Source organism: Haematobia irritans, chromosome 2 (assembly GCF_050003625.1).
Source record: "Haematobia irritans isolate KBUSLIRL chromosome 2, ASM5000362v1, whole genome shotgun sequence".
Taxonomy (NCBI): domain Eukaryota; kingdom Metazoa; phylum Arthropoda; class Insecta; order Diptera; family Muscidae; genus Haematobia; species Haematobia irritans.
In genome coordinates, this window is record NC_134398.1 from 13,705,871 (window position 1) to 13,732,304 (window position 26,434).

The window sequence follows — 26,434 nt, forward strand, 5'->3', positions numbered from 1 at the left end:
TATTTTGAGATCTTTATACTTTTTGGGGGAAAATATATTTAAAAAATCGATTTAAGAATTAAAGATATATTCTTGTTCATTAACTTACAGTAGATATCTCCCTAAGGATGGCTGCAATGAAATAAAAACAAAATATTGTATAAATTTTTGGATTTATTTAAAATCATTTTTATATATAAACTACAATCATAAATTATTTTAGTGTATTTCTTTATTCGGTTTCATGAAAAACTTGGTTTTTACGAATTTTATTTCGTAATCACATATTTTTTATATTTTATTTCTTCGAAAATGTTTACGATGATTTTAAATTCAAATTTTATTTACATAGAACATTTGTAGAAATAAAGTCTTTAAAGAAAATTATTTAATGTCTCCTATGAGTATACAGAAAACAACCATATACCGTTGGCTATTATTAATTTGGGTAATTATTTAATTTTTCGAATCTAAATTCCTGAGTATGAACCACAGTTGCCACTCGAGCCAAAAGAAATCAACCAAAATTTAGGGAAATTTTTACCAAGAACCTTGCAAAAAAATACATCTTATTTGCAAAATTTTATTTCTACAGAAAATTTTGTCAAAATTTTATTTTTATAGAAAAATTTTATTTGTGTAGAAAATTTTGTCAAAATTTTATTTCTATAGAAAATGTTGTCAAAATTTTATTTGTGTAGAAAATGTGGAAAAATTTTATTTCTATAGAAAATTTTGTCAACATTTTATTTCTATAGAAAATTTTGTAAAAATTTTATTTCTATATAAAATGTTGTCAACCTTTTTTTTTCAAGAGAAAATTTTGCAAAACATTTTATTTCTATAGAAAATTTTGCCACAATTTTATTTCAGTGGAAAATTTTGTCAAAATTTTATTTCTATAGAAAATTTTGCCACAATTTTATTTTTATAGAACATTTTGCCAAAAATTTTATTTCTATAGAAAATTATGTCAAAATTTTATTTCAGAATAAAATTGTGTCGAAATTTTATTTCTATATAAAGTTTTGTCAACATTTTATTTCTATAAAAAATTTTGCCAAAATTTCATTTCTATAGAAAATTTTGTAAAAAAATTATTTCTATAGAAAATTTTGTCAACATTTTATTTCTATAGAAAATTTTGCCAAAATTTTGTTTTTATAGAAAATTTTGTCAAAATTTTATTTCTATAGAAAATTTTGCCACAATTTTTTTTATAGAAAATTTTGCCAAAATTTTATTTCTATAGAAAATTTTGTAAAAATTTTATTTCTATAGAAAATTTTGTCAAAATTTTATTTATATAGAAATTTTGGTCGAAATTTTATTTTTATAGAAAAATTTTGTCAACATTTTATTTCTATATAAAATTTTGTCAAAAGTTTATTTCTATATAAAATTTTGTCAACATTTTATTTTTATAAAAAAATTTGCCAAAATTTCATTTCTATAGAAAATTTTGTAAAAAATGTTATTTCTGTAGAAAATTTTGTAAAAAATTTTATTTGTGTAGAAAATTTTGTCAAAATTTTATTTCTATAAAAAATTTTGCCAAAATTGTATTTCTATATAAAATGTTGTCAACATTTTATTTCAATAGAAAATTTTGCAAAAAATTTTATTTCTATAGAAAATTTTGCCACAATTTTATTTCAATGGAAAATTTTGTCAAAATTTTATTTCTATATAAAATATTGTCAACATTTTATTTCTATAAGAAATTTTGCCAAAATTTTATTTCTATAGAAAATTTGGAAAAATTTTATTTCTATAGAAAATTTTGTCAACATTTTATTTCTATAGAAAATTTTGTAAAAATTTTATTTCTATATAAAATGTTGTCAACATTTTATTTCAATAGAAAATTTTGCAAAAAATTTTAATTATTTAGAAATTTTTGTCAAAATTTTATTTTTATAGAAAAATTTTGTCAACATTTTATTTGTGTAGAAAATTTTGTCAAAATTTTATTTCTATAGAAAATCTTGTCAAAATTTTATTTCTATATAAAATTTTGTCAACATTTTATTTCTATAAAAAATTTTGCCAAAATTTTATTTCTATATAGGAAATTTTGCCACAATTTTATTTCAATAGAAAATTTTGCAAAAAATTTTAATTATTTAGAAATGTTTGTCAAAATTTTATTTTTATAGAAAAATTTTGTCAACATTTTATTTGTGTAGAAAATTTTGTCAAAATTTTATTTCTATATAAAATTTTGTCAACATTTTATTTCTATAAAAAATTTTGTCAAGATTTTATTTCTATAAAAAATTTTGCCAAAATTTTATTTCTATATAGAAAATTTTGCCACAATTTTATTTCAATGAAAAATTTTGTCAAAATTTTATTTCTATAGAAAATTTTGCCACAATTTTATTTTTATAGAACATTTTGCCAAAATTTTATTTCTATAGAAAATTATGTCAAAATTTTATTTCAGAATAAAATTGTGTCGAAATTTTATTTCTATATAAAGTTTTGTCAACATTTTATTTCTATAAAAAATTTTGCCAAAATTTCATTTCTATAGAAAATTTTGTATTAGTGAGATATTTGTGTAAGACTTTTTTCCATGAAAAAATTCATGTGAGATTTTTGCTTATTAAAAAGCATCTGCTAGCCTTATTTCATGAAAAAGTGGCTGCAAGGCTTTTTTCATGAGATTGAAAAATGTATCTCTGAGATTTTTTGTACACTTTAAAAAGATGTTTCAGATTTTTTCCTGAAAAAGAAGTCTTTGTCACTTTTTTCCGTAGAAAAGGATCTTTGAGAATTTTTCTTGAAAAGGGTACATTTACTCCTTTTTTTGTTAAAAAAAAACGTCTGTAAGACTTTTTTCATGAGACTGGGAAACTTTTTGGCGGAAAATGTATCTTTGAAATTTTTTCGTACAAAAAACCTTAAGAAGTGTCTGTGTGTGTCTTTGTGGCTTTTTTCCGTACAAATGTATCTGTGAGAGTATCTTTGATACATTTTTCTCTAAAAAAAGTGACTGTGAGACTTTTTTCATGAGACTGGGTCACTTTATGCCTGAAAATGTATCTCTGAAGTTTTTTCGTACAAAAAACCCATAAAAAGTGTCTGTGAGACCTTTTTACCGCAAATAGTGTGTGGGAGACTTTTTCCTGAAAAAAAGAGTCTTTGTCACTTTTTTCCGTAAAAAAATATCTGTGAGATTTTTCCTCAAAAAGGTACATGTGCTACTATTTTCTTGAAAAAGGTGTTTGTCAGACTTTCTTGACGGAAAATGTGTCTCTGAAAGTTTTTTCGTAAAAAAAAAAATTCTCACAGGAACTTTTTCATGAAAAATCGTCTGTTAGCCTTTTTTTCATGAAAAAGTGTCTGTAAGACTTGCTTCATGAGACTGAGAAAAATTTATCTCTGCATTTTTTGCGTACAAATATGTTATCTGAAAATAGTGTAATGGGGAGAAAAACTTTAAAAAAGTGTCTGTGAGACCTTTCTCCTAAAAATAGTGTGTGGAAGATTTTTCCTGAAAAAAAGAGCCTTTGTCACTTTTTTCCACACAAAAGTATCTGTGAGATTTTTTCCTGAAAAAGGTATCTTTAATACTTTTTCTCTTGAAAAATATTCCTATGAGACTTTTTACTTTGGTGATCCTGGATAAGAGGGCCCATGCCCAGAAAATGGTAGCTCCCCAGAAGTTTTACCCGCCTTTTGGATATTGAATAAATATTTTCATAAACTTCTATTTTTTTCAGGTTTCTTTTTTCATAGAACTATGACATTTTAAAAATATTAAATTGTTTCAAAATTATTTTCCTACTTCAATGGTCAAAAAGTTTAGCAAAATATTTTCACATTCGATTTCGTTGACATTTGTTGTGAATTTAAGCTAATCGGATTAAAATGGCAAACAAGTATATACACAACAAATGTGTGGAATTTGCCTTGGATTTAGAAATAAGCCACCTACTGAACTCACAAATTCATAGAAATATAGAGTGAATTTTAAAGGACAATTTTAAGCTTTTGACATTGAATTGAATTAAATTTGATTTGGTTGCAGAACAAAAAATACCAAATTTCAATGATCAATGGAAAATAGTTGTGGTGAACTGGATATTACGTCTGCAGCTACTTTTCTATTTGTTTGGATATTGTTTTTGCTTTCAATACTGCTAGTTTTTTTTAAATTTTCTTGAATTTATTCAAAAATTTCAATTTATCAGCAATTGTTTCATCATCGCAGTAGTCTATAATCCTATGATTTATCTCATACCAAATATTGATTTTTTTTTCTAATGTCTAAGCCGTTCACCACACCAAAGTGTGTGATATTCGATGAGTGCGAGAATTGACCAAATATAAAAACCACAAGAAAAAGATGATGACCATGATGATGATTTATGTGCATTTGCGTCTACTCAAAGTTTCCCAGCTAACAACAAAAATCTCCTTAGTTCTGTAATTGTCCAAATATTGAAATGGTCTAGAGGTTAGAAAATTTCCGTTTTAATATCCCAATGAATTGAACGAGTTCTTATACTTTAAGGTAAGAAGTTGTGAAATAAAAGTGCCACAATGATTTGGCAGATTAAAACAGTTTAAAAGAAGAAAAGTAGATTACAAAATGATTTCAATTATGCATTATTAATGAATGTTACGTATACAACATGGTGTACTTGTAGTACCAGGGTTCGTATGATTATTATTAATACGAAATTATGTTATAGAAAATTTTCTATAGAACTAAAATTTTGACAAAACTTTCCATAGAAATAAAATTTTGAGAAAATTTTCTATAGAAGTAAAATTTTGAGAATATTTTCTATAGAAATAAAAAATTTTGAGAAATTTTTCTAGAAAAATAAAATTTTCTATAGAAATAAAATTTTCACAAAATTTTCTATAGAAATAAAAGTTTGAGAAAATTTCTATAGAAACAAAAATTTTATATAATTTTCTATAGAAATAAAATTTTTATATAATTTTCTATAGAAATAAAATTTTGACAAAATTTTCTATAGAAATAAAATTTTGACAAAATTTTCTATAGAAATAAAATTTTGACAAAATTTTCTATAGAAATAAAATTTTGACAAATTTTTCTATAGAAAAAAAATTTTGACAAAATTTTCTATAGAAATAAAATATTAACAAAATTTTCCACAGAAAAAAATGTGAGAAAAATTTTCATAGAAATAAAATTTCTATACAAATAAAATGTTAATAAAATTTTCTATAGAAATAAAATTTTAAGAAAATTGTCTATAGAAATAAAATTTTGACAAAATTTTCTATAGAAAAAAATTTTGACAACATTTGCTATGGAAATAAATTTTTGACCAAATTTTCTATAGAAATACATTTTTGACCAAAATTTTTATAGAAATAACATTTTGACAAAATTTTCTATAGAAATCAAATTTTGAGAAAATTGTCTACAGAAATAAAATTTTGCGAACATTTTCTATAGAAATAAAATTTTGAGAATATTTTCTATAGAAATAAAATTTTGAGAATATTTTCTATAGAAATAAAATTTTGAGAATAATTTCTATAGAAATAACAATTTTGAGAAAAATTTCTAGAAAAATAAAATTTTGAAAAAACTTTCTAGAAAAATAAAATTTTGACAAAATTTTCTATGGAAATAAAATTTTGACCAAATTTTCGATAGAAATAAAATTTTAAGAAAAATTTCTATACAAATAAAATGTTGTGAAAATTTTCTATAAAAATACAATTCTGACAAAATTTTCTATAGAAATACAAATTTGAGAAAATTTTCTATAGAAATATAATTTTGAGAAATTTTTCTATAGGAGTAAAATTTCGAGAAAATTTTCTATAGGAGTAAAATTTTGGGAAAATTTTCTATAGAAATAAAATTGTGAAAAACTTTTCCATAAAAATAAAATGTTGTCAAATTTTCTATAGAATTTATAGAATTAAAATTCTCACAAAATTTTCTATAGAAATAAAATTTTCTATAGAAATAAAATTTTGTGAAAATTTTCTATAGAAATAAAATTTTGGCAAAATTTTCTACAGAAATAAAATATTGAAAAATTTTTTTTATAGAAATAAACTTTCTGTAGAAATAAATTTTAAGAAAATTTTCTATAGAAATAATATTTTGACAAAATTTTCTATGTAAATAAAATTTTGAGAATATTTTTTATAGCAATAAGAATTTGAGAAAATTTTCTAGAAAAATAAAATTTTGACAAAATTTTCTATAGAAATAAATTTTGACAACATTTTCTATGGAAGTAAAATGTTGACAAAAATTTCTGTAGAAGTATAATTTTGAGAAAATTTTCTATAAACATAAAACGTTGACCAAATTTTTTTATAAAAATAAAATTTTGACAAAATTTTCTATAGAAATACAATTTGTAGAAAATTTTCAATAGGAATAAAATTTTTAGAAAATATTCTATAAAAATAAAAATTCGACAAATTTTTTATAAAAATACAATTTTGGGAAAATTTTTTGTAGAAATAAGATTTTGAGAAAATTTTCTTTGGAACTAAAATTTTGAACAAATTTTCTATGGAAATAAAATTTTGAAAAAATTGTCTATAGAAATAAAATATTTTCTAAGAAAATTTTCTCAAAAAATACACAAATAATAATTTGTGAAAATTTTATATAGAAATGAAATTTTATAAAAATTTTCTATAGAAATAAAACTTGGACAAAAATTTCTATAGAAGTAAAATGTTGATAAAATTTCCTATAGAAATAAAATTTTGCAAAAAATTGAATTATTTCCTAAAAATTTTTGTTTTTGAGAAGGTGTATTCGAACCTTTCGTCATTATAAAGTGTCCATAAGACTACAGAGTACTTCAACAAGTATATCAAGCATTAGTGAAAAATTACAAAGGATATGCATTACGTATGAGTAAGATTAATTAATATTATAAAATTACTCATACCCATAGCATCATGGTAAAAAGGAGTAAAAGGAACAAAAAAACATATTCATATATAAGAATATTTCGCCCTTATTAATTTTTTTCTTAAAGTTCTAGTTTTTCTACATGTTACATTGGGTTGTATGAGTAATAGTAATTTAATTAAAATTACTCATACTTCACATGGTCCAATTAAGTACTGTACTAACATGAGATAATAATCAATTGATTTCAATGCTTTTGTTTTAAATGCTAGTATTTGTTAGGGTTACACATAAAATAAAATCAACAACACTTTAAGAAATCCATTTAAATAATTGATACATGACTAGCAGAAATCCTTGAGATATAATAACGTGTACTTGCCTGGTATAATGAATTAAATTATTCTATCTAGATGCAATATGAGTTCGAATAACACGAACATGTAACTTGCAATTGATAGCATTAGTGAATATCAAATTAAATTAGAGATAACAAACATTTTGTCAAATGTCAAATAAATATATTTCCCATAAATATGTAGGGAGGGATGAGTGAAAATTCACCCCTGTATGATTAATTGAAGGTTTATTAAATATTGATCTCAAATATAAAGGATCTCCCCTTTTGTAGCTCAATGCAGTAGAATTTCGAACATAACGCAAGGTAATACTTAGGATAGGTAATACTATAGAAAATTTTGTCAAAATTTTATTTCTATAGACAATTTTGTCAAAATTTTACGTCTACAGAAAATTTTGTCAAAATTTAATTTCTATAGCAAATTTTGTAAAAATTTTATTTCTATAGAATATTTATTTAAAACTTTATTTCTATATTAAATTAAATTATTTCTATAGAAAATTTTGTGAAAATTTTATTTCTGTAGCCAATTTTTCAAAATTTTACGTCTATAGAAAATTTTGTCCAAATTTTACGTATACAGAAAATTTTGTCAAAATTATTTTCTATAGAAAATTTTGTCCAAATTTTATTTCTATAGAAAATTTTGTTCAAATTTTATTTCTATAGAAAATTTTGTCCAAATTTTATTTCTATAGAAAATTTTGTCCAAATTTTATTTCTATAGAAAATTTTGTCAAAATTTCTATAGAAAATTTAGTCAAAATTTTATTTCTATAGAAAATTTTTTTCAAAATTTCATTTCTATAGAAAATTTTGTCAAAATGTTATCTCTATAGAAAATTTTGTTAACATTTTATTTCCATAGAAGATTTGGTCAAAATTTAATTTCTACAGAAAATTGTGTCAAAATTTTATATCTATAGACAATTTGGTCAAAATTTTACGTCTACAGAAAATTTTGTCAAAATTTAATTTCTATAGAAAATTTTGTCAAAATTTTACGTCTAGAGAAAATTTTGTCAAAATTTAATTTCTATAAAAAATTTTGTCAAATTATATTTCTATATAAAATTTTGTCAAGATTTGTTTTCTGTAGACAATTTGTCAAAATTTTACGTCTATAAAAAATTTTGTCAAAATTTTACGTGTACCGAAAATTTTGTCAAAATTTTATTTCCATAGAAAATTTTGTCAAAATTTATTTTTATAGAAAATTTTGTCAAAATTTTATTTCTATAAAAAAATTTTGTCAAAATTTCATTTCTATAGAAAATTTTGTCAAAATGTCATTTCTATAGAAAATTTTGTCAAAATGTTATCTCTATAGAAAATGTTGTTAACATTTTATTTCCATAGAAGATTTGGTGAAAATTTTATTTCTACAGAAAATTGTGTCAAAATTTTATGCCTATAGAAAATTTTGTCAAAGTTTTATTTCTATGGAAAGTTTTGCCAACATTTTTTTCTATAGACAATTTTGTCAAAATTTTACGTCTACAGAAAAGTTTGTCAAAATTTTAATTTCTATAGAAAATTTTGTCAAAATTTTATTTCTGTAGACAATTTGTCAAAATTTTACGTCTATAAAAATTTTTGTCAAAATTTCATTTCTATAGAAAATTTTGTCAAAATGTCATTTCTATAGAAAATTTTGTCAAAATGTTATCTCTATAGAAAATTTTGTCAAAATGTTATCTCTATAGAAAATTTTGTTAACATTTTATTTCCATAGAAGATTTGGTCAAAATTTTATTTCTACAGAAAATAGTGTCAAAATTTTATGTCTATAGAAAATTTTGTCAAAATTTTATTTCTATTGAAAATTTTGTCGAAATTTTATTTTGATAGAAAATTTTTTTCAAAATTTCATTTCTATAGAAAATTTTGTCAAAATGTTATCTCTATAGAAAATTTTGTTAACATTTTTTTTCCATAGAAGATTTGGTCAAAATTTATTTCTACAGAAAATTGTGTCAAAATTTCATATCTATAGACAATTTTGTCAAAATTTTACGTTTACAGAAAATTTTGTCAAAATTTAACTTCTATAGAAAATTTTATCAAAATTTTACGTCTACAGAAAATTTTGTCAAAATTTAATTTCTATAGAAAATTTTGTCAAAATTTAATTTCTATAGAAAATTTTGTCAAAATTTTATTTCTATAGAAAATTTAGTCAAAATTTTATTTCTGTAGACAATTTGTCAAAATTTTACGTCTATAAAAAATTTTGTTAACATTTTGCGTCTACAGAAAATTTTTGTCAAAATTTTATTTTTATAGAAAATTTTGTCAACATTTTATTTCTATAGAAAATTTTGTCAAAATGTTATCTTTATAGAAAATTTTGTTAACATTTTATTTCCGTAGAATATATGGTCAACATTTTATTTCTACAGAAAATAGTGTCAAAATTTTATGTCCATAGAAAATTTTATTTCTATGGAATATTGTGTCAAAATTTTATTTCCATAGAAAATTTTGTCAAAATTTTATTTCTATAGAAAATTTTGTCAACATTTCATTTCTATAGAAAATTTTGTCAAAATTTTATTTCTATAGAAAATATTGTCAAAATTTCATTTCTATAGAAAATTTTGTCAAAATTTCGTTTCTGTAGAAAATTTTGTCAAAATTTCGTTTCTGTAGAAAATTTTGTCAAAATTTCGTTTCTGTAGAAAATTTTGTTAACATTTTATTTCTATGGAAAATTGTGTCATCATTTTTTTCTATAGAAAATTTTGTCAAAATTTTACGTCTATAAAAATTTTGTCAACATTTTGCGTCTACAGAAAATTTTTGTCAAAATTTTATTTTTATAGAAAATTTTGTCAACATTTTATTTCTATAGAAAGTTTTGTCAAAATGTTATCTCTATAGAAACTTTTGTTAACATTTTATTTCCGTAGAATATTTGGTCAAAATTTTATTTCTACAGAAAATAGTGTCAAAATTTTATGTCCATAGAAAATTTTATTAAAATTTTATTTCTATGGAAAATTGTGTCATCATTTTTTTCTATAGACAATTTTGTCAACATTTTATTTCTATAGAAAATATTGTCAAAATTTTATTTCTATAGAAAATTTTGTTAAAATGTTATCTCTATAGAAAGTTTGGTCAAAAATTTATTTCTTTTGAAAATTTAGTCAAAATTTCATTTCTATAGAAAATTTTGTCAACATTTTATTTCTGTAGAAAATTTTATTAACATTTTGTTTCCATAGAAGATTTGGTCAACATTTTATTCCTACAGAAAATTGTGTCAAAATTTTATTTCTATTGAAAATTTTGTCAAAATTTTATTTGTATAGAAAATTTTGTCAAAATTTTATTTGTATAGAAAATTTTGTCAAAATTTTATTTGTATAGAAAATTTTGTCAAAATTTTATTTCTATAGGTTAGATTAGGTTATGGAGGATGACACGAATCCTAGGTAGCGGATTTGTCTCCACTTAGACCATAGTTGATCCATTGCGGTTCCTCAAACTTCTTTCCATCTTCCTCTTAGAGTCTGTCTCACTCCGGCCGGAATGAGTCCATCCTATAATAGTGCGTCCTTCGGATGCCCCTAGGTTCTCCACCTCGATGCCTTGATGAAAACGAGAATACTCCTCAGGCTGCATTCTCGCAAGTCGGTCATAGTCTGAAAGAAATAAGAGCCCAGTATCTTGTTTCATCTGAAAGATAGTGCTGGACACTGGTACAGGAAGTGACTCCATAGCCAGACACCACCTACAAATATCATCACTCGCTAGACAGATCCCTACTATATGTTTTCCCAGAGTGTTGTGTCCTGTTATGATGCCTATTATCGGCCTCATCTCCTCTCTTTGCAATGACATCAGGATTTCAGAGTTCGTTTATTTCGTTTGTTCACAGCCCACAGAAGAAACCCATCGTCTCTTCCATAAATCTTCATATATGCTATTGATCCTATAAATAAACAAAGTAAACGGAAGAAACCCCTCCGAGATCACGTTATCTGTGCCACCTGCACCTTCCTTAGCCAGTACATGTGACTCTTCATTCCCAGTTATGCCATAAGGTCCAGGTACCTAGCACAGAGTTACATTATGCTGTTCAGTGAGAACCGTAAGTTCTCTACGACTTCGGCTGACTACCTTGGACCTTACGTTGTCATTGCCCAGGGCCTTTATAACTATCAATGAAAATACTGATGTCGCATCTAAATAACGGCCTCATCAATAGAAGTTCTGCAGCTTTTGCAAGAGCAAATATCTCCGCCTGAAAAATGCTGCATTTATCGTCCAACTTAAAGGATTCCTTAAGCTCCAACTCCTTGCAGTATATGCCGCTGCCTGTATCCTCGGCCATTTTGGAACCGTCTGTATAAATAGTGTATCCTATTTTCGTCCTGTCCTTTATACTCGGGATAATTGAGTCCAGATTTCTTTCATACATATGCCGCGTCGCCATATAGTCAGTTCTCATATGTCGTCCGGCATAGACTATCAGTTCAGTGTGCCTGCAGCTCGTGTTCTCTAATGAGTCCAGGCCCCTCAGTCTGATCAGTATGACCTCCGCGGTCCTCCTAATATGCAGGTCCAGGGGACATATCCCCATCAATAACTCCAGTGCGGGGGTTGTTGTTGTCAATATTTTGTCAGAATTTTATTTATATAGAAATTTTTGTCAAATTCCTATAGAAAATTTTGTCAAAATTTTATTTCTATAGAAAAATTTTGCGAAAAAAAACTATAGAGCTCCATAAAAACCGAACGGCAATTTAATAAAATTATTTTTCTACTCCCATCGAGTTCTTTCGGCTGTGATAAGTGTTTTTTTTTTGGAATTTTTGTGTTGCATGGTGAAATCATGGTGGAAGTTCTTCCAAAGGCACAACTTTAAAAGCACTTCCAGAAGATGCACTCCCAATGATGTTCTTTATTTTAACTATCCAGGAAGTTATTTTAATTAAATTTTTATAACTTGGTTTTTTCATACTTTTAATGGGTAATTTTAACTTTTTTATTTCAAATACGTTATAAACGGAGTAAGAATTCATAAAATGGTACAAATCATTTAAATTTTGTCGAAAACAATGCTAAATCCAATCTGAAAAAATTGTGAACTTTTGAAAATATTTGAGGTCAAACGTTTCCGAAACGCATTAGAATCCATTAAAAATTATAAAAAATTATAAAAATTATTTATTTGACAAAATATCACAGAATTTTTTAATTTACATCCAAAACATTGAATTCGGATCACACCTAAAGAAGTGATGCAAATTCAGTGCAACGGCTGTTGAAATGGACGACTTCCGTCCTATGACAAGCCCATGTTAAATTCATCGCTTCTGCGTCAATTTTGCACCACTTCCGGATCCAAAAAGAACATTTTCATTACTTTTTTTTGCGACGCTTTTTTTGCTGGCGTGTTACCGAATGAGATTCCTTTCATATGAATAAACGCACCTTAGCTTCATTCATATTTTGGTATAACAGGTTGCTATTCGAAGTAAGCTACCCTTAATACAAGGACTAGAGTAAAGACTTAAAATTGTGTTTAGCATTAGTATCTATGGTTGTCGTATCTCTACATTTATCTATATGGTATATGCTTGCATGAATGAACCCCTATGTTCCTTATTCATTTTATGATGTGTCACTTCTGCTGCCTATTGTCCATTTACTTAAGCAATTCAATTGTTTTCTCACATATGTTTCTTTTGTGTGCAGCTTCTTTAAAGGATACTTTGAACTAAAACAAAAGACAGTAGATTTTTTTTGTGTGTCCATGCAACCAAATGGTCCTGAGTTTTTATAGAAAGAATAAAATATATGTAAATGTAATCTAAACAAAGGAAAATATCATATTTTCCATATATGTAGATATTGTTGTTGTTATTACAACAATATATACAAACTTCCGGTTTATTATTCTCAGCAAATGGTTGTCTTTCCTAACCATCAAAGCTTAACAAATTTATACGAATTTATCCTTTACATATTCCCCTCCTACATTCATGCTGCTCTCTACATTCCTTTTGTTTTTTTAAGACTACATTTGATTGCAATGCTGCTAGTCATGTTCCCTAAAGGGTGTTATTTTGTGCTCTTGCACAACGGAATGCAAAATGTAAAGCATAAATGTAGGTGCTTGATATGAATGTATATGCTGAGTACATTGCATGTAGATCAAAACTACCATACACACTCATACACATCATTCAATATGCTCTATTTGATTGTGTGAGAACAAGGGTCAAAGAGAGAGAGAGGGTGAGAGTTGCAATTGCAACTGTTGGCTGTTATTGATGTTTTTGGTATTCGTGCTAATTGGAATGAGATAACAAGTGAATTGAGTTTTGTTTGCCAAAATGGACATTTAAAATCTAGGCAAACGAAATATGGGTATCTAGAGTAAAAACTTTAGATATGTGCTGTTTTTATTTTTTTTTTTCACAAATCAGTATAAATATAAAATAAAATGCCTTCAAAATCAAAGGGTTGGGCATAGTATTTTTCAACGTAATTGTTTAGTTATCATGGGTAAAAAAATTGAGTATATATATTCAACTGAAACAAGAAGACGGTGGTTTCTTATTTTTTTGATAGGATATGAAGGAATTTGCCTCTTGTCCCTCAGCGCTTACAAAGAACTAAAAACAAAATATTTATTACACTTTTTTTTTATATTTTTCCCTTTCTACACTGAAATCCTTTTAACTTTGTTTTTTTCCAAAGCCATTGAGTTAAGTTTTCTCTCAAAAAGGAAATGGAAGAAATAATTGCAATTGCAACATCCTGTCGCAAAGAAAATTCTATTCATGTAAAAAGGCGCAAAAACACTGAATTTAAATAAAATAGCAATTAAATTTAGATTAAGGTTACAGTTGTCTGGGTTCGGGGAAGTTAATTTTAATGTGAAATGGGAATAACACTATGATGGACAAAGGCTTCATTATCTATTATTATCTATAAAGAAAGTTTTATAAAAAAAAGTTTTAAACTAAACCCATTGAAACTAAACTAAATTGTTAAAACAAATGTATGACCCTTCCTGACATGTAACAGCAAATTAGGTGGAACCGCTGACCATAGAAACCTTATCTTTACAGAAAATTTCATAGAAATTTTGCCTATAGAGAAAGTTTTGTGAAATTTCGTCTTTAGAGAAAATTCCATAAAAATATTGTTTTTAAAGAAAATTTCATAAAATTTTGTTTTTAGAGAAAATTCCATAAACCCTTTTGTCTTCAGAGGAAATTACACAGAAATTTAGTCTTTAGTGAGAAATTAATAGATAATTTGTCTTTGGGGAAAATTTCACAAAAACTTTGTTTTCAACGAAGATGTTATAAAAATTTTCTTCTTTAAAGAAAATTTTATACAATTGTTTTCTTTAGTGAAAAATTCATAAAAGTTGCGTTTGTAGAGAATATTTCATATAAATTTTGTTTCTAAAAAAGTTCATAAAAGTTTTGCCATTAACCCTTTCACTACCGATGTCCACTTAGAAGGACATTCAAAAAAGACACCAAATTCTATTTTCCCACTTAGTTTCGATGTATTTCTCGATATTATTTTAAAGTAGAGACTTTAATCTAAATAAGCTATAAACATTTTCTATATTGGTGAGCACTAAAATACATTTTTATAAATTTCTTTAACAATAAACGAAAACCACGAAAATTTGAGGCAATTTTTCTACCGTATGTTAGTAGTAAATGGACATTTATACAACAACTATAGCTGATACTCCTTCGGGTTCTGTTTTTTTGTATTTTTTCTCACATTTTGCAAGATATTTTAGGCCAAAAAGCGCTCATTTTCGTAAGGCCATTTGGTCGCAATCCTAGAATCAAGTTTTCAGAACAAGGTTATATAGCTCTTAAAGTAGCTGAGGTAGATTCTCAAAATGATCATTTTTGTTCTACATGCTGTTAGTACAAGTAAAAACAGAAGAAAAATTAAAGCTTTTAACATAGGGTTTATTTCGGTAGAGAAAGGGTTAAATATTTTTTTAGACAATTTCATAGAAATTGTGAATTTAGAAAAAAATTCATAGAAATTTAGTCCTTAGAGAAAATTCCTTAAAAATTTTGTCTTTAAAGAAAATTCCATAAACAATTTTGCTTTTAGAGAAAAATTCATAAAAAAATTTGTCCTTGAAGAAAATTTCACAACAATTTTGTTTTCAACGAAGACTTGATAAAAAAATTCTCCTTTCAAGAAACTTTCATAAAATTTTTGTCCTTAGTGAAAAATGCATAAAAGTTCTGTCTATAGAGAATATTTCATGGAAATTTTATTTTTAAAAACATTTTCATAAAAATTTTGTCATTAAATATTTCATAGAAAATTTCATAAAAATTGTGCCTTTAGAAAAAAATTTCATAGAAATTTAGTCCTTAGAGAAAATTCCTTAAACATTTTGTCTTTAAAGAAAATTCCATAAACAATTTTGTCTTAGGGAAAAATTCACATAAAATTTTGTTTTAGGAGAAAATTTCACAAAAGATTTGTTTTCAACGAAGACTTCCTAAAAATTTTCTTCTTTAAACAGAATTGCCTTTAGAGAAAAATTTATAAAAAATTTGTCTTTGGAGAAAATTTCACAAAAATTTTATTTTCAACGAAGACTTCATAAAAAATTTCTTCTTTCAAGAAACTTTCATAAAATGTTTGTCCTTAGTGAAAAATCCAAAAAAAGTTATGTCTATAGAGAATATTTCATGGAAATATTGTTTTTAAAAACATTTTCATCAAAATTTTGTCATTAAACATTTTATAGAAAATTTCATAGAATTTGCGCCTTTAGAAAAAAATTTCATAGAAATTTAGTCCTTAGAGAAAATTCCTTTACAAATTTTGTCTTTAAAGAAAATTCCATGCCTTTAGAGAAAAATTCATAAAAAATTTGTCTTTGGAGAAAAATTCACAAAAATTTTGTTTTCAACGAAGACTTCATAAAAAATTTCTCCTTTCAAGAAACTTTTTGTCCTTAGTGAAAAATTCATAAAAGCTCTGTCTATAGAGAATATTTCATGGAAATTTTGTTTTTAAAAAAGTTCATAAAATTTTTGCCATTAAATATTTTTTTTAGAAAATTTCATAGGAATTGTGCCTTTAGAAAAAAATTTCATAGAAATTTAGTCCTTAGAGAAAATTCCTTAAAAATTTGGTCTTTGCCTTTAGAGAAAAATTCATAAAAAAAATTGTCTTTGGAGAAAATTTCACAAAAATGTTGTTTTCAACGAAGACTTCATAAAAAATTTCTTCTTTCAAGAAACTTTCATAAAATTTTTGTCCTTAGTGAAATATTCATAAAAGTTCTGTCTATAGAGAATATTTCATGGAAATTTTGTTTTTAAAAAATTTCATAAAAATTTTTTCTCATTAAACATTTTATAGAAAATTTCATAGAATTTGCGCCTTTAGCAAAAAATTTCATAGAAATTTTGACTTTAGAGAAAATTTCATAGAAATTTTGCCTTTAGAGAAAATTCCATAAACAATTTTGTCTTAGGGAAAAATTCATAAAAAATTTGTTTTAGGAGAAAATTTCACAAAAGATTTGTTTTCAACGAAGACTTCTTTAGTGAAAAATTCATAAAAGCTCTGTCTATAGAGAATATTTCATGGAAATTTTATTTTTACAAAACATTTTCATAAAAATTTTGTCATTAAATATTTTATAGAAAATTTCATAGAATTTGCGCCTTTAGAAAAAAATTTCATAAAATTTTACCTTAAGAGAAAATTTCATAAAATTTTGTCTTTAGACAAAATTCCATAAACAATTTTGTCTTAGAGAAAAATTCATAGAAAATTTGTTTTAGGAGAAAATTTCACAAAAGATTTGTTTTCAAAGAAGACTTCCTAAAAATTTTCGAAGACGTCCTAAAAATTTTCTTCTTTAAATAGAATTGCCTTTAGAGAAAAATTCATAAAAAAATTGTCTTTGGAGAAAATTTCACAAAAATTTTGTCATTAAATATTTTATAGAAAATTTCATAGAATTTGCGCCTTTAGAAAAAAAAATTCATAGAAATTTTGCCTTTAGAGAAAATTTCATAAAATTTTGTCTTCAGAGAAAATTCCATAAACAATTTTGTCTTAGGGAAAAATTCATAGAAAATTTGTTTTAGGAGAATATTTCACAAAAATTTTATTTTCAACGAAGACTTCATAAAAAATTTCTTCTTTCAACAGAATTGCCTTTAGAGAAAAATTCATAAAAAAATTGTCTTTGGAGAAAATTTCACAAAAATTTTGTTTTCAACGAAGACTTCATAAAAAATTTCTTCTTTCAAGAAAATTTCATAAAATTTTTGTCCTTAGTGAAAAGTTCATAAAAGTTCTGTCAATAGAGAATATTTCATGGAAATTTTGTTTTTAAAAACATTTTCATAACAATTTTTTCTCATTAAACATTTTATAGAAAATTTCATAGAATTTGCGCCTTTGGAAAAAAATTTCATAGAAATTTTACCTTAAGAGAAAATTTCATAAAATTTTGTCTTTAGAGAAAATTCCATAAACAATTTTGTCTTAGAGAAAAATTCATAGAAAATTTGTTTTAGGAGAAAATTTCACAAAAGATTTGTCTTCAACGAAGACGTCCTAAAAATTTTCTTCTTTAAATAGAATTGCCTTTAGAGAAAAATTCATAAAAAAAATTGTCTTTGGAGAAAATTTCACAAAAATTTTGTCATTAAATATTTTATAGAAAATTTCATAGAATTTGCGCCTTTAGAAAAAAAAATTCATAGAAATTTTGCCTTTAGAGAAAATTTCATAAAATTTTGTCTTTAGAGAAAATTCCATAAACAATTTTGTCTTAGGGAAAAATTCATAGAAAATTTGTTTTAGGAGAATATTTCACAAAAATTTTATTTTCAACGAAGACTTCATAAAAAATTTCTTCTTTCAACAGAATTGCCTTTAGAGAAAAATTCATAAAAAAATTGTCTTTGGAGAAAATTTCACAAAAATTTTGTTTTCAACGAAGACTTCATAAAAAATTTCTTCTTTCAAGAAACTTTCATAAAATGTTTGTCTTTAGTGAAAAATTCATAAAAGTTGCGTTCGTAGAGAAAATTTCATATAAATTTTGTTTTTAAAAAATTTCATAAAATTTTTGCCATTAAATATTTTTTTAGAAAATTTTATAGAAATTGTGCCTTTAGAAAAAATTTCATAGAAATTTAGTCTTTAGAGAAAACTTCTAAAAAATTTTGTCTTTAAAGAAATTCCCTAAACAATTTTGCCTTTAGAGAAAAATTCATAAAAAAATTTGTCTTTGAAGAAAATTTCACAACAATTTTGTTTTCAGCGAAGACTTCATAAAAAATTTCTTCTTTCAAGAAACTTTCATAAAATTTTTGTCTTTAGTGAAAAATCCATAAAAGTTGCGTTTGTAGAGAATATTTCATATAAATTTTGTTTTTAAAAACATTTTCATAAAAAGTTTTTCATTAAACATTTCATAGAAAATTGCATAGAATTTGCGCCTTTAGAAAAAAATTTCATAGAAATGTTGCCTTTAGAGAAAATTTCATAGAAATTTTGTCTTTAGAGAAAATTCCATAAACAATTTTGTCTTAGGGAAAAATTCATAGAAAATTTGTTTTAGGAGAAAATTTCACAAAAGATTTTTTTTCAACGAAGACTTCCTAAAAATTTTCTTCTTTAAACAGAATTGCCTTTAGAGAAAAATTCATAAAAAAATTGTCTTTGGAAAAAATTTCACAAAAATTTTGTTTTCAACGAAGACTTGATAAATAATTTCTTCTTTCAAGAAACTTTCACAAAAATTTTGTCTTTAGTGAAAAATTCATAAAAGTTCTGTCTATGGAGAATATTTCATGGAAATTTTATTTTTAAAAACATTGTCATAAAAATTTTGTCATCAAACATTTTATAGAAAATTTCATAGAATTTGCGCCTTTAGAAACAAATTTCATAGAAATTTAGTCGTTAGAGAAAATTCCTTAAAAATTTTGTCTTTAAAGAAAATTCCATAAACAATTTTGCATTTAGAGAAAAATTCATAAAAAATTTGTCATTGGAGAAAATTTCACAAAAATTTTATTTTCAAAGAAGACTTCCTAAAAATTTTCTTCTTTAAACAGAATTGCCTTAAGAGAAAAATTCATAAAAAAATTGTCTTTGGAGAAAATTTCACAAAAATTTTGTTTTCAACGAAGACTTCATAAAAATTTCTTCTTTCGAAAAACTTTCATAAAATTTTTGTCCTTAGTGAAAAATTCATAAAAGTTCTGTCTATAGAGAATATTTCATGGAAATTTTGTTTTTAAAAACATTTTCATAAAAATTTTTTCTCATTAAACATTTTATAGAAAATTTCATAGAATTTGCGCCTTTAGCAAAAAATTTCATATAAATTTTGACTTTAGAGAAAATGTCATAGAAATTTTGACTTTAGAGAAAATTTCATAGAAATTTTGCCTTTAGAGAAAATTCCATAAACAATTTTGTCTTAGGGAAAAATTCATAGAAAATTTGTTTTAGTAGAACATTTCACAAAAGATTTGTTTTCAAAGAAGACTTCCTAAAAATTTTCTCCTTTCAAGAAACTTTCATAAAATTTTTGTCTTTAGTGAAAAATTCATAAAAGATCTGTCTGTACACCGATAAAAAAGTGAAGTGTTTTATAGGAAGAATGAACTACCACGCACGAACATTGAACTAAATTTTACTCCACATTTTGAGATTTCCACAAAGCGTTGTTAAAACCAGGAAATTTTAATGACCTGTTGTACTTTTTAACTGTAGTTCACAAAATTACATCACCTCATAGAAGAAAAAATTAACTAAAAGTAAAGAAGAAAATCATTGGCGCCAAATCATGACCATTTTAACCATACAGTAGTTCATTCTTACTATTTTTGGGAATCGTATGAAAATTGTCATTTGTTTTAGTTCATATTGAAATTATGTGTACGGTCATTGAACTTTATACTCACATTTAGTTCATAATTTTTTTGTTTAAGTTCATACAAATTTTTTCATTTAAACATTTTGTAGAAAATTTCATAGAACTTTTGTCTTGAGAGAAAATTCATAGAAATTTTTGTCTTTAGAGAAAATTTCTTTCTCTTTAGAGAAAATTTTTTTTCTTCATACATACCTTTTGAAAAATCTGAAAATAAAAAAAAATTAATTTGTATGGATTTTAATATGAAAATAATTCAGTTAAAAATTCTTGTAAACCAACAATTGAATAGTTTTGTTTAATATTTTCTCTGTGATATTTTCTCCGAAAGATAATCATTGTAATAGAAATTGTATTCATAGAAACATGTGCATATCTTTAGGCGACTTAACATAACAGTTTGAAAAGTATGCAATTTACTACTAGTTTTGCCTTAAATTGAAAATCGCAAGATGTTTTAGGTTCACAAATAAGTGTGCCATATATAAGGGATATTGGTTCATATTTTGGTATTGGCCCCATATAGAGCGATCTCCCGATTTGATTTCTTGGGCTTTTCCGCAATTTTTATCCGATTTACCTGAAATTGGAAATCTAGAAGCATTTAAGGTTTACAAATAGGTGTTGCGAATAAGGAACGTTCATGTTTTTCTCCATATAGGACGATCTCCCGGTTTAAGTAATTGGCATTACGTAGTCACTTAGACTATTCAATCTATTGCGAACTTCTCTCTTATCATTGAAGCTAAACATTGAATCGGACATCACCATTCCAACTTTAGCTCAACGATAAAGGACTTCCCTTTTATATCCGAGTCCGAAAGGCGGCGAAACCACTTAGAGAAGCTTACAAACACTCAGAAATGTCGCCAGCATTGCAGAGAGGGGGTAATCTACAGCCGAATAACTTGTTGGTGTTCGGTCGAAATTGGAAGGCGGGTATGCTAACCATTACATGATGGTGGCCACTACGATGAAAAGTTTGTCAAAGCAAATTGAAATATTTGATTCATGTTAGTGGATATTTAAGATACGGCCCAGCTGGACTTACGGTAACAGTTTGAGAAGGATTGGGAGAAGTATTGGTTGGGAACAACAAGATTATAATGTGGTTGAAGTTAACTTCTATTGGACAACTATTGGAGACTTAACCTCTACTTGCAAGTTTTATCTGAAACAGTAGCTTGAGTAGGTTACAAAATACTTTAAAGAAAAAACATTTAAATCAATGTCAATATTATCTTTTCGTGTGGAACCTATAATGAAAAATATTATCCTAAACGTAAATATTAAATATAATTATTTATAGGACACAAAATAAAAAATTTTATTAAAACAAGATATACAATTTTTGTTTTTAAATATTACAGGACAGTAGTTTTTAATAACGATTCCAATATTTATTTAATTCTTTGACTACCGATGTCGACTACATAGGACATTCGAAATCGCCACCATCCCACGGTTGCCACAGGTCGTCGAATTCTGACAAAAATGGCAGGTTTTTTTTACTGTTTGGCAGATTGGTAGGATTCTTGATGTTTTGGTAGATTTTGCCAAATATTCCTTTCCAACTTAGAGGGGCCTCAGATAAAAATAAAATTTTGACTACGTAAATTTTCAATAAAAAAAATGATAAAATTGTCTATAGAAATAAAATTGTGACAAAATTTTCTATAGAAATAAAGTTTTGACAAAATTTTCTATAAAAATAAAATTTTGACAAAATTTTCTATAGAAATAAAATTTTGACAAAATTTTTCATAGAAATAAAATTTTGACAAAATTTTCTATAACAAGTATATACAGCACTAAGTTCGGCCGGGCCGAATCTTAAATACCCACCACCATGAGCCAAATATTAGGGTTTCCTTTGAAATTTCAGGAGGGCTTGAGGACTTAGGACATTTCCCGAAGATAAATTTAAAGATTTCACCTATGAGGACTATATCAGATATTGGATTTATAAGAACCATTTTTGTTTGGGTTTTAGAGGAATCATTAACATCTCTTGTAAGTGTGCAAGAAAATTATAAAATAACGTCTTGATTTGAAATCTTAAATCTGTAGAAGTAAAATCTGGAAATTTTACATTGAGTTTCAAGCAATTTTCATGATCAGTGCGCCTTCTACACCCTCAAGAAGTGACTTCGGTCTATATGGAGGCATTTCCAAATGGACCGATAAGAACTTAATCCGATACACGTTTTTGTGAGCCTAAAATACCAGAAAATTTACAATTTTAGGCAAATCAGATAAAATCTACGGTTTCCAGAAACCCAAGGAGTTAAATCGGGAGATCTTTCTTATGGGGGCTATACTAAAATATGGACCGATACTCACCGATTTCGGTACACCTTTTTATGACCCGGAAATTCCTCTAGATTTCCAATTTCAGGCAAATAGGATAAACACTTCGGATACTAGAAGCCCAAGAAGTAAAATCGGGAAATCGGTCTATATGGGGGCTATACCAAAATATGGACCGATACTCACCATTTTCGGCACACCTCTTTATGGTCCTAAAATACCTCTAGATTTCCAATTTCAGCCAAATTGGATAAAAACTACGGTTTCTATAAGCCCAAGACCCCAAATCGGGAGGTCGTTTTATATGAGGACCATACCAAAGCATGGACCGATACTCACAATTTTTGGCACACGTATTGTGGTCCTAAAATACCTCTAGATTTCCAATTTCAGGTAAATTGAATAAAAACTGTGGTTTCTATAAGCCCAAGAAGTAAAATCGGGAGATCGGTCTATACGGGGGCTATACCAAAATATGGACCGATACTCACAATTTTTGGCACACGTATTTGTGGTCCTACAATACCTCTAGATTTCAAATTTCAGGCAAATTGAATAAAAACTGCGGTTTCTATAAGCCCAAGAAGTAAAATCGGGAGATCGGTCTATATGGGGGCTATACCAAAATATGGACCGATACTCACGACTTTTGGCACACGTATTTGTGGTCCTACAATACCTCTAGATTTGCAATTTCAGGTAAATTGAATAAAAACTGCGGTTTCTATGAGCCCAAGAAGTAAAATCGGGAGATCGGTCTATATGGGGGCTATACCAAAACATGGACCGATACTCACCATTTTTGCCACACCTCTTTATGGTCATAAAATACCTCTAGATTTCAAATTTCAGGCAAATTGGATAAAAACTACGATTTCTATAAGCCCAAGACCCCAAATTGGGATGTCGGTTTATATGGGGACTATATCAAAACCTGGACCGATATAGCCCATCTTCGAACTTGACCTGCCTGCAGACAAAAGACGAGTTTGTGCAAAATTTCAGCACGATTGCTTCATTATTGAAGACTGTAGCGTGATTACAACAGACAGACAGACAGACAGACAGACAGACAGACAGACGGACAGACGGACATCGTTATATCGTCTTAGAATTTCTCCCTGATCAAGAATATATATACTTTATATAGTCGGAAATCGATATTTCGATGTGTTACAAACGGAATGACAAACTTATTATACCCCCGTCACCATTCTATGGTGGTGGGTATAAAAATAAAATGTTGCAAACAAATTATATGCAAATAAAGTTTTGACAATATTTTCTATAGAAATAAAATTTTGACAACATTTTCCATAGAAATAAAATTTTGACAAAATTTTCTATAGAAATAAAATTTTGACATCATTTTCTATAGAAAATTTTGACAAAATTTTCTATAGAAATAAAATTTTGAAAACATTTTCCATCGAAATAAAATTTTGACAAAATTTTCTATAGAAATAAAATTTTGACAAAATTTTCTATAGAAATAACATTTTGACAAAAATTTCTATAGAAATAAAATTTTGACAAAAATTTCTGTAGAAATAAAATGTTGACAAAATTTTCTACAGAAATAAAATTTTGAAAAAAATTTCTGTAGAAATAAAATTTTGACAAAATTTTCTATAGAAATAAAATTTTGACAAAATGTCCTATAGAAATGAAATTTTGACAAAGTTTTCTATAGAAATGAAATTTTGACAAAGTTTTCTATAGAAATAAAATTTTGACAAAATTTTCTATAGAAATAAAATTTTGACAAAAATTTCTGTAGAAATAAAATTTTACAAAATTTTCTATTGAAATAAAATTTTGAAAACATTTTCCATCGAAATAAAATTTTGACAAAATTTTCTATAGAAATAAAATTTTGACAAAATTTTCTATAGAAATAAAATTTTGACAAAATTTTCTATAGAAATAAAATTTTGAAAAAAATAAGATTTTTTTGTTTGGTAGGTTTTAGTAAATTTTTATAAAATTACCTATAGAAATAAAATTCTGACAAAATTTTCTATAGAAATAAAATTTTGACAAAATTTTCTATAAAAATAAAATTTTGAAAATAATAAGATTTTTTGTTTGGTAGTTTTTGGTATTTTTTTACAAAATTTCCTTTAGAAATAAAATTTTGACAAAATGATCTATCTTCTTTCTTCTTTGACAAAATTTTCTATAGAAATAAAATTTTGACAAAACGTTCTATCTTCTTTGACAAAATTTTCTATAGAAATAAAATTTTGACATCATTTTCTATAGAAATAAAATTTTTACAAAATTTTCAACAGAAATAAAATTTTTATAAAATTTTCTATAGAAATAAAATTTTGACAAAAATTTCTTTAGAAATAAAATTTTATAAAATTTTCTATTGAAAAAAATTTTTGAAAAAGTTTTTATAGAAATGAAATTTTAACAAAATTTTCTATAGAAATAAAAGTTTTACAAAATTTTCTATAGAAATAAAATTTTGACAAAGTTTTCTATAGAAATAAAATTTTGACAAAATTTTCTGTAGAAATAAAATTTTACAAAATTTTCTATTGAAATAAAATTTTGCAAAATTGTCTATTGAAATAAAATTTTGAAAACATTTTCCATCGAAATAAAATTTTGACAAAATTTTCTATAGAAATAAAATTTTGACAAAATTTTGTATAGGAATGACATTAAAAAAAATAAGATTTTTTTGTTTGGTAGTTTTTGGTAAATTTTTACAAAAATTTCCTATAGAAATAAAATTTTGACAAAATTTTCTATAGAAATAAAATTTTGACAAAATTTTCTATAGAAATAAAATTTTGAAAAAAATAAGATTTTTTTGTTTGGTAGTTTTTGGTAAATTTTTAAAAAATTTCCTTTAGAAATATAATTTTGTACAAAATGATCTATCTTCTTTCTTCTTGAGAAATTTTTCTATAAAAATAAAATTTCGACAAAATTGTCCATGGAAATAAAATTTTGACAAAATTTTCTATAGAAATAAAATTAAAAAAAAATAAGATTTTTTGTTTGGTACTTGTTGTTATATTTTTACAAAATCTCCTATAGAAATAAAATTTTTACAAAATTTCCTTTAGAAATAAAATTTTGACAAAATGATCTATCTTCTTTCTTCTTTGAGAAATTTTTCTATAGAAATAAAATTTCGACAAAATTGTCTATGGAAATAAAATTTCGACAAAATTGTCTATATAAATAAAATTTTGACAAAAATAAGATTTTTTTGTTTGGTACACACAAAAAAATTTTGTTCTGATTCAATCACGAAATTAATTGATCCAATTAATTTTTAATTGAAATGTCTTCAATCACAGAAATGATAGTATCAATTAAAAAATTAATTGAAGGTCAATTAAAAAGTTAATTGATCCAATTAAAAAATTAATTGATACTATTATTTTTGTGATTGATTTTTGGTTCAATTAAAAAATTTTCTATAGAAATAAAATTTTGACAAAATTTTCTATAGTATTTCGATAGAAAATTTTTATATACTTTTATTATTATAGTATTTCTATAGAAATTTTTGTCAAAATTTATTTTTTGTTTGTTTTTTTTTTTTTATTGTTGGTTTGTACTTCAACCATATTTATTGTGTGTATCTCAGCTTTAAAACCATTGCGTTGACTAAACTACAAGAGTAGCTTAACCAACAGAGGAAAATAATTTTGACAAAATGTTCTATCTTCTTTCTTCTTTGACACATTTTTCTATAGAAATAAAATTGTGAAAACATTTTCTATCGAAATAAAATTTTGACAAAATATTTTTCTTCCTTCTTCTTTGGCAAATTTTTCTATGGAAATAAAATTGTGAAAACATTTGCGATCAAAATAAAATTTGGACAAAATTTTCTATAGAAATAAAATTTTGAAAAAATAAGATTATGTTTGTTTGGTAGTTTTTTCGTAAAATTTTCCCCAAATTTTGGTAGATTATTTATGGTTCGATTGGCAAC

At 25.0% G+C, this 26,434-nt stretch overlaps 1 protein-coding gene across 1 annotated transcript in view; it reads right to left on the reverse strand.

Moving 5' to 3' along the window:
* Positions 1 to 26,434, reverse strand: part of sNPF (short neuropeptide F precursor) — a 283,584-nt gene that overhangs the window by 99,534 nt on the left and 157,616 nt on the right. The window contains exon 3 of the mRNA XM_075293408.1: positions 89 to 111. The gene's annotated coding sequence lies outside the window, so the exon portion shown is untranslated. The remainder of the gene's footprint in view (positions 1 to 88; positions 112 to 26,434) is intronic.